General features: G+C 41.5%; 1 pseudogene; it reads left to right on the top strand.

Annotated features, from left to right (window-relative positions):
* The first annotated feature begins 10,970 nt into the window (after nt 1-10,970).
* On the top strand, nt 10,971-11,481 carry LOC139160321 (protein BUD31 homolog pseudogene; annotated as a pseudogene).
* Nucleotides 11,482-15,554: the final 4,073 nt, after the last annotated feature.

The raw sequence follows: 15,554 nt of genomic DNA, 5'->3' as shown, positions 1-15,554 counted from the left end.
GGGGGGCTGCTAGGAAGCCTCCCATTCCGGCGGCGACATTTTAAAACAGCTGCGCCGCCCCCAATCTTCGGCTCCTCGCTAGCGCTGCGGGAGTAAAAACACCATCTGCACATGCGCAGATGGTGTTTTTACTTCCGCAGCGCTACTTCGCGAAAACCCGCTCGTTGCGGGGGGTCCTGGAACGGAACCCTCGCAACGAGCGGGGGATCACTGTATATATATATATATGTCACATGTTTTTTGCTGAATTTGAAAATTAAGGGAGACTAGGATAGATCTATTTCGGCCTTATTTTGGCCTCATCAGCTAGCCATACCCACTGGGACTTGAACCTGCAACCTTTGCCTTGTAAGGCAGAGAATTATCCTCAAGGCTACAGTACCCAATCCCTTCAGCTTTTATATATATATAAAATTAATAATAATAATTTATTAGATTTGTATGCCGTCCCTCTCCATGGACTCAGAGCGGCTCACAACAAACAATACAAAATAACAATTCTATAGAATATTAAAAACATCTAAAAAAGCCAACATTAAAACCATACAACACAATCATTCCATGCGTTAACTATATATACCTGGGGGTATCTTAGTTCCCCCATGCATGGTGACATAGGTGGGTCTTTAGCAACTTACAATAGGCAAGGAGGGTGGGGGCAGTTCTAATCTCTGGGGGGGAGTTGATTCCAAAGGGCCGGGGCCACCACAGAAGAGGCTCTCCCCCTGGGGCCCGCCAGACGATATTGTTTAGTCGACGGGACCCGGAGGTGTCCAACTCTGTGAAACCTAAGCGGTTGCTGGGATTCATGCGGCAGAAGACGGTTCCAGAGTTATTCTGGTCCGATGCCATGTAGGGCTTTATAGGTCATTACCAACACTTTGAATTGTGACCGGAAACTAATCAGCAGCCCGTGCAAGCCGCGTAGTGTTGGAGAGATGTGGGCAAATCTAGGTAGCCCTGTGATAGCTCTCGCGGCTGCATTCTGCACGAGCTGAAGTTTCTGAACACTCTTCAAAGGTAGCCCCATGTAGAGAGCGTTGCAGTAGTCAAACCACGAGGTGATGAGAGCATGAGTGACTGTGAGCAATGACTCCCTGTCCAGATAGGGTCGCAACTGGTACACCAGGCGAACCTGTGCAAACACATTTTATATATATATAAATTACTTTCCTTTTTATTGTGAGAAGTTATGTCCGGAGAGATAATGAAATGAATGGGCTAATTGGAGGCCTTTAGCCAAATCAAAGTTGTCATTGTAAAAAATTATCTTCCAACAAATAATTACATTCTTTGAAAATGTGATTATTTCATGGAAATTGACTATGCAACATTTGCATTTGAGTTCAAAAACCTCTGTAATAACAATTCTAAAAAAAATGTTTAAAAAAATCTTCCACAAATGTTTACATTCTTTGAAAGTGTTAGAACGGAAATTAGATATGCAGTGTTTACATTTGAGATCAAACGATTCTGAAATAACAATCAACATCTGGGTGATTATGGCTGCTGACCTGCAGCAGTTTTCTGGATTTTGACAGACAAATAACAGACTTGCAGCAGCATTTAGTAAATCTGGCACTCAAATAATTCATGTTCTTTATTCAAGCCAGAAACAAGAACAAAAAAAACCCATGATATTATAGAGTCACAATTTTTTAAATTACTCTGATACAGGATACAGTAATACCTTGTCTTACGAACCTAATTGGTTCCGGAAGGAAGTTCGTAAGGCGAAAAGTTCGTAACACGAAACAATGTTTCCCATTGGAAACAATGTAAAAGCGATTAATGCGTGCAAGGGGGAAAATAAATCCCAAAATGGCGCTCCGCTGGGCACCACCGCCCGGCTGTCACCTTCTTAAACAGCCAGGGGGCTTCTCGGCGTTCTCCCGAACCTGAACCCAAACTTTTCGGGTTCGGGTTCGGGAGAACGCCGAGAAGCCCCCCGGCTGTTTTAAAAGGTGACAACCGGGTGGTGGCGCCCAGCGGAGCACCATTTTGCAATCTCGGTGGGTTCATAAGGCGAAAAAAGTTCGTAAGAAGAGGCAAAAATTTTCTGAACCCCAGGTTCGTATCTCGAAGTGTTCGTATCACGAGGGGTTCATATCACGAGGTACCACTGTATATGTGTTTCAGATGTTTCCTCAAGTTTTATTCAATTATTGTTAGAACTTTGTTGCCAGATTTTTCTAAAAGTGATTCAATAATAATTGTAATGTAAATAATTGTAATGTAAAAATGTGATGTAAATATGTCTCCCACTATGAAATAAATAAGGTAAGCAGATGAAAAAATATTTTTAAAATGTTGATAGATAGGTAGCCCAAAAGTAAATGCGCGCCTAGAAATCCAATAAGGCTTTCATTTTATTTCTTTTTTAAAAAATTGCACAAGACTAGTAAATACCATCTAAGTTTTATTCCCAAATAAAACTGGGCAGAAAGGATGACATTTTTAAAATGTATATTTCAAAAAAGTACAAAAGTATGACATACTATTGTGATAAAAGAAAATAAAAAGTAGTAATTAGGCTGTCAGGGCATATTCTTGATAAGACAAAAAAGAAAAGAGAGAGAGAGAGCATGTAATTGAACCATATGTACATTCTGAAACCATATCTTCATAATAACATTATAAGATCCTAGCAGATTTAATGAGTACTGTGGTTTTCTTCAGAAGTGAAAGCATTCCAAAGGCATAAAACTAAAATGATTGCTATTTTTGCATCACTGAAATGTAAGTTTGTCATCAAACAACCCACAACTACAGAATTTGTTCTGCAAAATTTACACTGCCGTGACTATCATTTAGCACCATGGTACCTTGGCTATGGGAATGTCTATGGAGGTTCTCAGTTATCCAGGTCATGCTTGTCCTAAAGCTCCATTTTCAAGAGGTAATTGGACTTTCTTTGTTTTTCTTTGAAGATATTTTGCTTTTCATCTAAGAAGCTTCTTCAGCTCTGAATGAATGGTAGAAAAGGAAAGGATTTATATTTTTTGCAGTCATCTGGTCATTAGCACTGATTTTTAGAGTCATTGAGACCACTTGGAGATTTATCTAAGCTCTCAGGTAAATCTGAATAGTAAAAATGGATGTCAAACTGCTGTGTTGTAAACTGTATGACTGTGTTGTAAACAGGAGATAAGTGGTGTCTTATCCCACTCCCCTTTTATTGAGAGAAGGTTTTTCAATTTTAACATAGATGGTCTCTTTGATCCTTTTTTCAAATGAGTGGTCCTCTGTGTCCAGAACGTGGACTTCGTTGTCTTCAAAAGAGTGGTCTTTATCTTTCAAATGCAGTTCTCAGAGAGGGGTGGGATAAAAATCCAACCAACCAACCAATCAATCAATCAATCAATCAATTTGATAGGGTTGTTCTTCTGTGTTGTGCCATGCATTTGTGAAGTGACGGTTTTGTTTCTCCAATGAAGAGATGAGCATATGTCTCATTGCATTTTACTGTATTAAATCACCTTTCTCAGTTTGTGTCAGGGTATTTTATCCTTGGGGTGGACAAGCCTTACTGTATTTTGCCTAGGTGAATTGGAAAGTCCAAATGCCTGGAGGTAATACCCAATGTCAATTCCTGTCATTGGAAAACCATCTAAACTGAAAGCTCTAGGTTGCTGCAAAAATAATTGCGCAAAGTTTCTTCTAGAATAGAAGCTGAGTTGATAATTGGTTCAAATTCTCAAGCTGCTTACAAGCTTTAATGGCATCCTGAAAGTACAGGAGGTGGTACTGATATCAATCAAGCAATGTTTTCAGAGGTGGGAGGGGTTTTTGTAATCTTGATTAATAAATATGCTGTCCTGTTCTCATCAAAATAAGTCCCTCAAATTAGTTCCTATTGCAAAGAGGCATATACTGCATTTGAGTGGTTAATTGAATATATTTTTCTCTTGGAAAGGAAGTGTCCATTGGTCAGAATGGAACATTGCACTGAATGTCCTGAGTCCACTAGGAGAAGGGCAGCCTATAAAATCAATCAATCAATCAATAATAGGAAATTCACTAGTCACATTTCTGAATTCTTCTGAAGCCTTACTCTGTGTAGTGTATTTTTAGCAAACCAAGAATGCTTTTTTCTCTTTCATCTCCACTTTGTCAGGCATCTAAATTAGGTCCATTTATTTTATTGCCAAATAGATAGGGAGCTGTTGTTTTGTTTTTAGCTTTGATTCAGAACAAGGACCATAATCCAGTTTATCATGTGCAATGATCTTGAAGTGTAATTGATCCTAGAAGGCTCTTCTTCTAGACTCCAGTTCTACAATGAAATATTCAAAGAATTCACAATTATTAGAACAAAGGCTTTGCTGGGTATTAGTATAGTTTGTATCTCAGAATAATCTAAAATCATTTCTGTTTAGCCACGAGTAGCACATATTGAATCATTTGACTTTTGATCTAGTGTATAGGAACACAATAAGAATTTTGTTGAATGAGGTCGAGATGTCCATATCTCTCTTGATTTGATGAATCCTTTGGAGGACCCATCTTCAAAAGACATGTACAAAATAAAATAAAGCTAAATATTTGCAGTGTAACCTAGATATGTTTTTGAGATATGCCACCCAATTGAGCCGAGGTGGCACAGTGGGTAGAGTGCAGCGCTGCAGGCTACTAAAGCTGACTGCTAGATCTGCAGGTCAGTGGTTCAAATCTCATCACCGGCTCAAGGTTGACTCAGCCTTCCATCCTTCTGAGGTGGGTAAAATGAGGAGCCGGATTGTGGGGGCAATATGCTGGCTCTGTTAAAAAGTGCTATTACTAACATGCTGCTATGTCCTTCGTTAAAAGGGCATTATAAATAAACGTTTAAAAAATAAATTTTAAAAATTGGATAGATATAAATTGATTGGGATGCATCATGAATTCTGGTCAGCTGACACAATTGCGGAAAAACAACAACAGCCTAGTCAATCCAAAGTCCCACCATTGAAACTGAGTTGGCTCAAATAAAGTCTGTCTTAGTGGTAGCAGTGAAAACCTTGGGTCCAATTAAACTGGATTAGTGTAAAATAGCTGCTTGCTGCAAAGACACAAGGAGCATCCCAGAGAGTCAACAGACTTTTTATAAGTATTTGGAAAACAAAGTTCCGAAACTAACAAACATACCTATGGTTTTAAACCAGTCCCCTTGTGGATGGATTACTGCTGGAAATCAATAGGAATCTTGAAACTTCAATGGTGGAGTGGCAAAAGACAGAAAAGTTTGTAAATTATAGAATAACCTTTATGGCTGAATAAACTTTAGAACTGAAATCAAAGGGAATCCCACCCCCCACCCCCCCAAAAAAATGGATTATCTCAAAAACTGTGGACTTCAGTTCTTAGAATTCCACAGACAACATGGAAATTGCTAAGAGTTCTGTAAAGTACACGAATTTGGAAAGTATCCAAGCTGGGAAAGTTGCCTTAAGGAATTCAGTTTTTCAGTGTAACCTGATAAGTTGAAGATACTTGCTAATCAATTTAATGCAAATAACTCAACTTTTAATGTTATGTAATTAGCATTGGAGAAGGTTTTCCTTGCATTCTTCACATCATGCTTAATTATAAAAATCTCAGCCATATTTTCTCTTTACATAAACTTCTTCCTCCTAATTGTAAAATTCCAGGTTTTGTTGTTTTTCATATGGAATGTATTCCAGCTCCTATCTTACACTTTTACTCATTTTGGCAATTGTTGTATGATTTTTTTAAAAAATAATAATCTTAAAAAAAGATTCTATCTGTTCTTTTGCTTCCCTTTTAAGGGGTTAAAAAAAAGGATATTCAGCTTACAAACTCTCTGGTACTAAAAGCAAATGCAATTTTGAGTTAGCTCTAACTAAAACAAAGTCAGCAGAGAAACTATGAGATTTGCATTTAATATTTGATGGCCTAGTAACTTTTTAATAGTCCTGCATGAGCATTTAATTTAGATTTAATAAAGCAGCTAGTCTATTGCAATTAAATATCAATTGATAGTTTTTAAAAGATCTCTTTCTGAGGTTTAATATATGAGACAAACCTGACTTGGTATGTAATTAAAACATGGAATAAAAGCAAAATGAGATTGTGAAGATGCAAACAAGGTTTTGAAAGAAACCTGATTGAATCCCCAGATATCACTGAAATGGCATCAAATGAGATGCATTAAAAATGCAAATCATTTCTCAGATGGACATTGAAGTTCATCAGCATATAAGTTGTAATATTTGCGAGAATGATTGAAATCCAAGCCATGCTGAACTCAGATGAGTCCCAATTTGTTGTGAGTGTATCTACTTCCATTTGAGTAAGGAGGCTTCCCCCCAACCTTATCCCCTTCCCCAGTGTTAACTAGAGAAAACAGCTGAACTGGGAATGAAACACCCATAAAAACGATGGACCACAGCTCTTCAATTCCATATCTCTGGTATTTTTCTACCCCCATTGGGAGAAACAGAAGTAAAAAATTAGAGATTCTTCACAAGCGATATGAATGTTTTAGTACTAAGTTATCAGATGAGGTTGTCAGATTTGAACTGCACCGATCCATTCATTATACAACAGTAGCATTTTTTGGTAATTCTTTTCAGTCAACAAATTGTCATCTGGATTTTTGTAGCCCTTCTAATGACAAGGTTGTTAATCTAGGACCGCAAAAAACAAGGTTGAAGTTTCAGCCTGCGCAGTTAAATTGGATTAGTTCAGGCTGAATACATTTGGGCTGAATTGAACAGGAACAACGGTCTCCCCTAGTTTGGTCTGGTCACTTTAGGTTAGGGTTAACCCAACCCTGCAAAATTATCTTACAGTAATCTTAGAATAAAAGTAATATTAGCAGTCATAACTTTGATTTTCTGGTTTTATCTATATTGAAGGTTTGATAACAGGAGGTGGTATGTTCAAGAAATGGGCACAATTACCATAGTACAAAAACTAAGTTTTTTATTTATTAATAGAGTTGAAAGGGACCGTTAGGTCATCGAGTCCAACCCCCTGCCTGAGCAGGAAACCCTACAGCACCCCAGCCAAATGGAAGTCCAATCTCCTCCTGAAGGTGTCCAGAGTTGGGGAGTTCACCACCTCCCCTGGCAGGCAGTTCCATTGGTTGATCGCTCTGACCATCAGGAAGTTCTTCCTTATTTCCAGGTTGAATCTCTCCTTGGTCAGCTTCCAACCATTGTTCCTCGTCCGGCCCTCTGGTGCCCTGGGGAATAAAGAGACCCCCTCCTCACCGTGGCAACCCCTCAAGTATCTGTAAACTGCTATCATGTCCCCTCTAGACCTTCTTTTTTCTAGGCTGTCCATGCCCAGTTCTCTCAATCTCTCTTCGTAAGTCTTGGTTTCGAGTCCCCTAATCATTTTGGTTGCTCTTTTTTGCACCTTCTCCAGAGTTTCGATGTCTTTTTTGTAGTGAGGTGACCAGAATTGGATGCAGTACTCCAGGTGGGGTCTGACCAGGGCATAGTAGAGTGGTATTAGTACTTCCCTGGTCTTGGAGCGTATTCCTCTGTTGATGCAGCTTAGGATTGAGTTGGCTTTTTTGGCTGCTGCTGCACATTGCTGACTCATGTTTAGTTGATTGTCCACCAAGACTCCAAGATCTCTTTCGCAGTCACTACTGCTGAGTGGGGTATCTCCCAGGCTGTATGTATGTCTAGGGTTCTTTTTGCCGAGGTGGAGGACTCTGCATTTGTCGGTGTTGAACCTCATTTTGTTGGTATGGGCCCACTGTGATAGTCTGTCTAGGTCTTCTTGTACTCTGAGCCTGTCCTCAAGGGTGTTGGCTACCCCCGCCAGCTTGGTGTCATCTGCAAATTTTATTAGTTCCCCTTTTATTCCCTCGTCCAGGTCGTTGATGAAGATGTTAAAGAGTACAGGACCCAGGACAGAGCCCTGTGGTACTCCACTGTCTACTTTTTTCCATGTGGATTTGGTGCCGTTGAGGACAACTCATTGGGTGCGGTTGGTCAGCCAACTGTTTATCCATCTACATGTGTAGTAATCTACTCCATTTTTTTCTAGTTTGTGGATTAGGAGATTGTGGTCGACTTTATCGAAAGCCTTACTGAAGTCCAAGTATATGAGGTCCACTGAGTTGCGTTGGTCAACTGACTTGGTTATGGTGTTGAAAAATGATATGAGATTGGTTTGGCATGATTTGTTTCTGATGAATCCGTGCTGGCTATTGGATATGATCTTGTTTGTTTCTAGGAAGTGGGTAAGTTGTTTTTTGATTATTTTCTCCAGTATTTTTCCAGGTATAGAGGTCAGACTGATTGGTCTGTAGTTACCTGGGTCGGTCTTTGATTTATTTGATTTATTTGATTTATTTATTTTATTTGTTTGATTTATTTTAAATTGTATGCCGCCCCGAGTCTACGGAGGGGGGGCAGCATACAAATCCAATCAATCAATCAATCAATCAATCAATAAATAAATAACATTAAGGTTAATTAGAATTAAGTGGTTTTGATTTGACATTAGACATTAAAACTCAGTAAAGTGATACCTTCTCTTACAAACTTAATTGGTTCCGGGAGGAGGTTCGTAAGGCAAAAAGTTCGTAAGATGAAACAATGTTTCCCATAGGAAACAATGTAAAACTGATTAATGCGTGCAAGCAAAAATAAAATTGCAAAAACGATGCTTTGCTGGGCGCCACCGCCCAGCTGTCACCTTTTGAAACAGCCGTGTGCTTCTCAGCGTTCTCCCGAATGCCAAACCCGGAAGTTCGGCAAAAGTTCAGGTTCGGCGTTCGGGTTCGGGAGAACACCGAGAAGCCCCGCCTCCCAGCTGTTACCTTGCCAGAAGAGCCGTGGAGCTGTTGGCCAGTCGGGAGGCTCAAACGGAAGTGGGGAATCCCAATAGGGAATTCCAGGGGTGGAGCTTTGATGTCACGGAGACGTCTTTCCTGGAGTCCATGTTTCGGCCAGCCAGGAAGGATGTCTCTGTGATGTCAAAGCTCCGCCCCTGGAATTCCCTATTGGGATTCCCCACCTCCGTTTGAGCCTCTCGACCGGCCGACAGCTCCACGGCTCTTCTGCAAAGGTGACAGCCGGGCGGCGGAGCTTCTCAGCGTTCTCCCAAACCTGAACGCCGAACCCAAACTTTTGCCAAACGTCCGGGTTCGGCGTTTCGGGAGAACGCCGAGAAGCCCCCCTGGCTATATCAGAAGGTGACAGCTGGGCAGCAGCGCTTCTCAGCAGTCTCCCGAACCCAAACCCAAACTTTTGCCGAACTTCTGGGTTCGGCATTCGCGGCGGCGGGTTCGTAAGGCGAAAAAAGTTAATAAGAAGAGGCAAAAAAATTCCAAACCCCAGGTTCGTATCTCAAAAAGTTCGTATGACGAGGGGTTCATATCACGAGGTACTACTGTATCAATTTTTGTAGCAGCTATGAAAGCACACTTGTAATTTCAAACTTTGGTATCTCACACTGTGCCCTATAGATAAGAACATAAGAAGAGCCATGCTGAATCAGACCAAAGCCCATCGAGTCCAGCATTCTGTGTCATACAGTGGCCCATCAATTGTCCATGGGGATCTTGAGCAGAAAGAGAAGGCAAGACCCTCCATTTTCCTTGACCCCCAACAAGTGGTACTCAAGGGAATCCTGCCTGCCTCAACCAACATAGAGGCAGCACTTGGACATCCATTTCAATAACCATCTATGTGCTTGGCATCCATGAATCTGTCTAATCCTGCCTTGAAGCTATCAAGGCTGACAGCTTTCACAACCTCTTCTGGAAGTGAATTCCATAAACCAACGACCCTCTGGGTGAAGAAATATTTCCCTTGATTTGTCCTCACTTTCTTACCTATGAGCTTTAGGCAGTGCCCCCTTGTCCTAGTTTTGTGTGATAGAGAAAAGAATTTTTCTCTATCCACCTTTTCTATCCCATGCATGATTTTATACACTTCGATCAAGTCAACCCTTAAATGCCATCTTTCAAGGCTGAAGAGACCAAGGCATTGTAACCTGGTATCATAAGGGAGGTGATCCATTTCCTTTATCATTCTTGTTGCCCTTTTTCAGTTCCTTTTCCAGTTCCATTATATCCTTATTTTATCATTATTATATCATTATTTTCCAGTTCCATTATATCCTTCTTGAGGTGCGGTGTCCAGAACTGTATACAGTACTCCAAGTGTGGTCTCACCATCAGTTTGTAATAATAATAAGATAAGGTAAGAAAAAGCTTAACAAACAAACAAACTATTTTTAAAAAGGTACAACACTTGTTTTTTCTGATCCAGTTTTTCCTGAGATCATTTAAAAGCACTTGTTTTCATTTATGGTTTATTTACTGCAAAGCTGCCTTAGCACAGGGGAAGAAATTAAACATTATCAGCTTTCCCTGTTATTGTTGGAACTTTTAAGAATTTTGCCAGCATGAGGCCTAGCAAGTGAAAAACTGTAAAACAGCAAGAGTTCTCAACACCCAAGAAAGAAAAGATTTTCCCCCACCCTTTGTTACAGGTTTTTAAGTGATATTATGGCTATATGCTATGAACATTTTCAAACAATTGTTTTTATACACATGTGTGAATGGTAAATGGTTTAATTTGTTTGGGGATTGTTTGTTAAAGAATAAGAGGAATCAATGAAAGGAGCGTTATAAGCTTGTGATAGTTTCTAGGAGTGTCATGGCCTACAATCTTACAATCTCACAATCAGGGGGTGAATTTGACCCTAGGTAGAATCAGATAGTTCTCTCTCTGGGTATGGGGAGAATATATCTGCTGAACTTAACTCCGCGTTGGCGACAGAAAGGGCATCCGGGCTTTAAAACACTCTGCTAGCTCCATTCAGTTGCTCAGACTCCACCCTACAAGGGATTATGGGATTGTTAAAAGATTATGATGATGGAGTAGTGTGACAGTTTCTGGTCATAGATTAAGAAAAAAAATGTAGCTACAGTAAATCCAGATTAACAGTGATGGTGCAGATTAAAATATGGTATTGGAGACAGCAGGGCGACAGGAATGCTGGAGAAGCGGAAGAGCGTCGCGGAGGAAAACAGCAGCAACCCCCCAAATCGTTGTCTTCCTTTCTGAAGAGATGCCCAAGGTGAAAAGGAGCAGAAAGCCACCACCAGATGGCTGGGAATTGATTGAACCAACCTTAGATGAGCTGGATCAAAAAATGAGAGAAGCTGAGACTGAGCCACATGAAGGGAAAAGAAAAGTGGAATCTCTCTGGCCCATCTTCAGAATACATAATCAGAAAACCCGCTATATCTTTGATCTCTTCTACAAAAGGAAAGCCATTCGCAGGGAATTATACAAATATTGCATCAAAGAAGGTTACGCAGACGAAAACTTGATTGCCAAATGGAAGAAACAAGGATACGAAAATCTCTGCTGCTTATGCTGCATCCAGACCCGCGACACCAATTTTGGAACCAACTGCATTTGTAGAGTGCCCAAGAGTAAACTGGAAGTGGGGAGAATAATTGAGTGTACTCACTGCGGGTGTCGAGGTTGCTCTAGATGAAAAGGTTCTTCAAAATTTTCAGAAACCTCAAAATTTTGGAAGTTTTACTTGACTGTTACCATCAAGGAGTGCGCATAAGAACTATTTTTTTTCCACAACTTGCTGTCGAGATAGACTCCCTTTGTATCCGGCAATAGAATAAATGTGTGAATGCAGTAATGTGTTTTCATGTCCTGTATTGTCATTGTATTATAAAATAAAGTCTTACCTACTTCTCCCAAAAAAAAAAAAAAAATGGTATTGGAGGCTAACTCACAGCTCAGTGCCAGGAGTTTGATTCTGAACAGCTTAAATACTGTACATTGGTCTTTTGCAGAGATCACCTATTGAATGTCCCTGCCAAGGAAATATGAGAAGGGGCTGAATGAGCTGTCTCAGCTCTGGATCCTGCTTATGGACTGCTCTCCCCAAGACCTGCCCAAGGCCCATATTAACATCAAGTTAACATGGTCCTCTTCTCCAAAATATTTTTTTGCCATTTGTTTTAAGTGCTAGCATTTATCTGTTTTAGTCTTAGCTAATTTTATATCTCACCTTTGTAGACCTCCAAGTTGATTTCCAGCCCTATGATTCCAGGAAGCTCACAGTAGCTTATAATTTGTCATGTTACATGCAATGAAGATGATTAGGGGATTGGAGGCTAAAATATGTAAAGAATGGTTTCTGAAATTGGGTATGTCTAGTTTAATGAAAAGAAGGGCTAGGGTTGACAGGGTAGCAGAGTTGTTGCCACAAAGAAGAGGTAAACAAGCTATTATCCAAAGCACCTGAGGGCAGGACAAGAAGCAATGGATGGAAACTGATCAAGGGGAGAAGCAACTTAGAACTAAGGAGAAATTTCCTGACAGTTTGAATCAGTGGAACAATTTGCCTCCAACTTGCACTGGAAGTTTTTAAGAAGATGTTGCCTGAGCAGGAGGTTAGATTAGAAGTAGTGATGGGCGAACCGAACCCACACAATTCGGGTCCGTACTGAATTTTGCAGTGTTTGGTATGCCGAACACAAACCCGAAATTTTTTCAAACTTCGGGCAAAGTTCGGGGTCGTGTTCGGCGTTCGGAGCTTTGACGTCACCGGCAGGTTGCTAAGGACGCCAAGGTGATCCCTTCCTGGATTCCATGTTTATTTTTACATGAAAGGACCGCCCTTTGCTTGTAGCGCTGCTGCGGTGTCATTTTTCGTAAAAATAACAACGCTTATTTTTACTTGAAGACCTCCCTTTGAAGGAACTGGGGAATCCAGGAAGTGATCACCTTGGCGTCCTTAGCAACCTGCCGGTGATGTCAAAGCTCTGCCCCTGGAATCTCTTCATGGGAGGGATTCCCCATTCGGGTTCGAGTTCAGGTTCGGTTTGGGTTCGGCCGAATTTTGCGTAAAGTTCAGCCGAACTTGCCAAATCCGAACACCATTGGGTTCGCCCATCACTAATTAGAAGACCTCCAAGGTCTCTTCCAATTTTCCTATTCTATTCTGTTCTATTCTATTCCTAGAGAAATAATCTTTTTCTTAATTTAATATGTTAACCACTACATCACATTAGCTCAATGTATCACTCTCCTTATATTGTGCTCCTGGTAAACCAGAAACCAAACCATGCGTCCAATGCATGTTGCCTTTGAAATGCAAAATTAAATTAAAACATTCAAGATCCCACTGCTTATTAAAGCTAATCTATTCTTCCCATTTTCTTTCCATGTGAAAGCATCAGGGAGTGACTTGGTTCCTGGCATTTGATCAGCACCAAAGCCAGATCAATAAGTACCTTTTAAAATGTAAATGTGATTCTGTCTCAGACATTTCACTTAAAAAGACACAATGATGTTTCCTGAAGAGGTTGAACACCAGAACCAAGAATGGGAGTGAACAGAGATTTGTTTGAGACTGTATAGAAATTGTGCATGTCAATTTGCAAAACCAGTTGAAAATAATATAAAACTTGGAATTTCCCCCTTCCCCCCGGTAGCAGTATCCACACATATGAAACATATGAAGAACGGTTGCAGGAACTGGGCATGGCTAGTTTAATGAAAAGAAGGACCAGAGGTGACATGATAACAGTGTTCTAATATCTAAGGGGTTGCCCGAAAGAAGGGAGGGGCGCATCAGGTAGAGTGCTGTACCATAGGCCACTGAAGCTGACTGTAGATCTTTAGGTCAGCGGTTCAAATCTTATCACTGGCTCCAGGTTGACTCAGCCTTCCATCCTTTGGAGGTGGGTAAAATGAGGACCTGGATTGTGCTGGCTCTGTTAAAAAATGCTATTGCTAACAAGTTGTAAGACGCCCTAAGTTTAAGAAGAAAGGCGGCATAAAAATCGAATAAATAAATAAAACAAATGAATGAATAAATAAAAGAGGAAGTCAAGCTATCCTCAAAAGCACCTGAGGGTAGGACAAAAAGCAATGGTTGGAAACTAACCAAGGAGAGAAGCAATTTAGAAGTAAGGAGAAATTTCCTGACAGTCAGAACAATTAATCCATGAAATAGCTTGCCTCCAGAATTTGTAAATGCTCCAACACTGGAAGTTTTTAAGAAGAGGTTGGATAACCGTTTGTCTGAAGTGCTGTAGGGCATCCTGCTGAAGCAGGGGATTGGATTAGAATACCTCCAAGTCCCTACCAACTCTGTTATTCTATTCTGTTCTATTCTATTCTATTCCTATTCTATTCTTCTCTGTGGCGGCCCCAGCTCAATGGAAACAACTTCCGCCTGATGTCTGTACTACTGGCCTTTCGTAAGGCCATGAAGACATGGCTCTGTTGGTAGGCCTGCGGGCAATAAAATTACTTCCAACTCTTGATGGCCAACTCTGCGCATGTGTATAGAAACATAGAAACACAGAAGATTGACAGCAGATAAATACCTCATGGTCCATCTAGTCTGCTAGTCTGCGGAGAGGGGCGGCATACAAATCTAATAAATAATAATAAATCTAATAAATAATAATAGTCTGCCCTTATATTATTTCCTGTATTTTATCTTAGGATGGATATATGTTTATCCCAGGCATGTTTAAATTCAGTTACTGTGGATTTACCGACCATGTCTGCTGGAAGTTTGTTCCAAGCATCTACTACTCCAGTGTTTCCCAACCTTTTTGGAGCTGCGGCACATTTTTCATATTTTCAAAATCCTGGGGAACATTGGGGGGGGGGGGCTAAAAAAAGTTTGGACAAAAAAAATCTCTCTTCCTCCCTTTCGCTCTATTTCACTCTCCCTCCCTCTTTCTCTCTCTTCCTTCCTTTCTCTCTCCATCCCTCTTTCTTTCTCTCTTCCTTCCTTCCTCTCTTTCTGTCTCCTCCTTCCTCTCTCATCTCTCTTTCCTTCCTCTCCCTCCCTTTCTCTCTTTCCTTTCTCTCCCTTTCTGTCTATCCTTTCTATCTCTCACCCCTTCTCCCACTTTCATTCCCTTTCTCTCCCTCCCTTTCTCTCTCATTCCTTTCTCTCCCTCTTTCCTTTCTATCTCTCTTTCTTTTTCTCCCTCCTTCATATCTTCTTTCTCTCCCCCCTTCCTCCCTCTTTCCTTTCTCCCCCTCCCTTTCTCTTCCTTTTTCTCTATCCTTTCTACTTCTTACTCTTTCTTTCTCTCCCTCCTTCATTCAATTTTCTCTCCCTCCCTTTCTCTCTCTTTCCTTTCTCTCCCTCCCTTGTTCTCCCCTGGGGCTGCCTGTCCCTGCCCTGCACCACCCAACATGGACGGACAGCCCCCGGTTGTCGGTTCATCGCCCCCCCCCCACACGGAGGGAGATCAGCCACTGGAGGGAAATCGGGCTGGCGGGGGCGGCGAATCCATCTCCCCACCCAGGTGGAGGGAGATCGGGCTGGCGAGGGTGGTGGATCCGCACCCCCAGCCATGCGGAGGGAAATCGGGCAGGCGGGCGGGTGGCCGCGGCTCCCTGCGCGCCCCTGGAAAAGGGTGCGGGGGGGCATTTTGGGGTGCATTGGCATGCGCAGCCTACAGGGAACGGTGCCCAGGGCCGCTGCAGCCGGCAGCCTGTTTCCGCTGCCAGTGACCTCCCGCCGGGCCCCAAAGGACACTTGCCGCCGACGCCAGGGAAGGCGGGAAAAAGGCA

The sequence above is a fragment of the Erythrolamprus reginae genome, chromosome 1 (genome assembly GCF_031021105.1).
Source record: "Erythrolamprus reginae isolate rEryReg1 chromosome 1, rEryReg1.hap1, whole genome shotgun sequence".
Classification (NCBI taxonomy): domain Eukaryota; kingdom Metazoa; phylum Chordata; class Lepidosauria; order Squamata; family Dipsadidae; genus Erythrolamprus; species Erythrolamprus reginae.
Note: the sequence above shows the minus strand (reverse complement) of the source record. Positions and strands in the feature narration are given on the sequence as shown.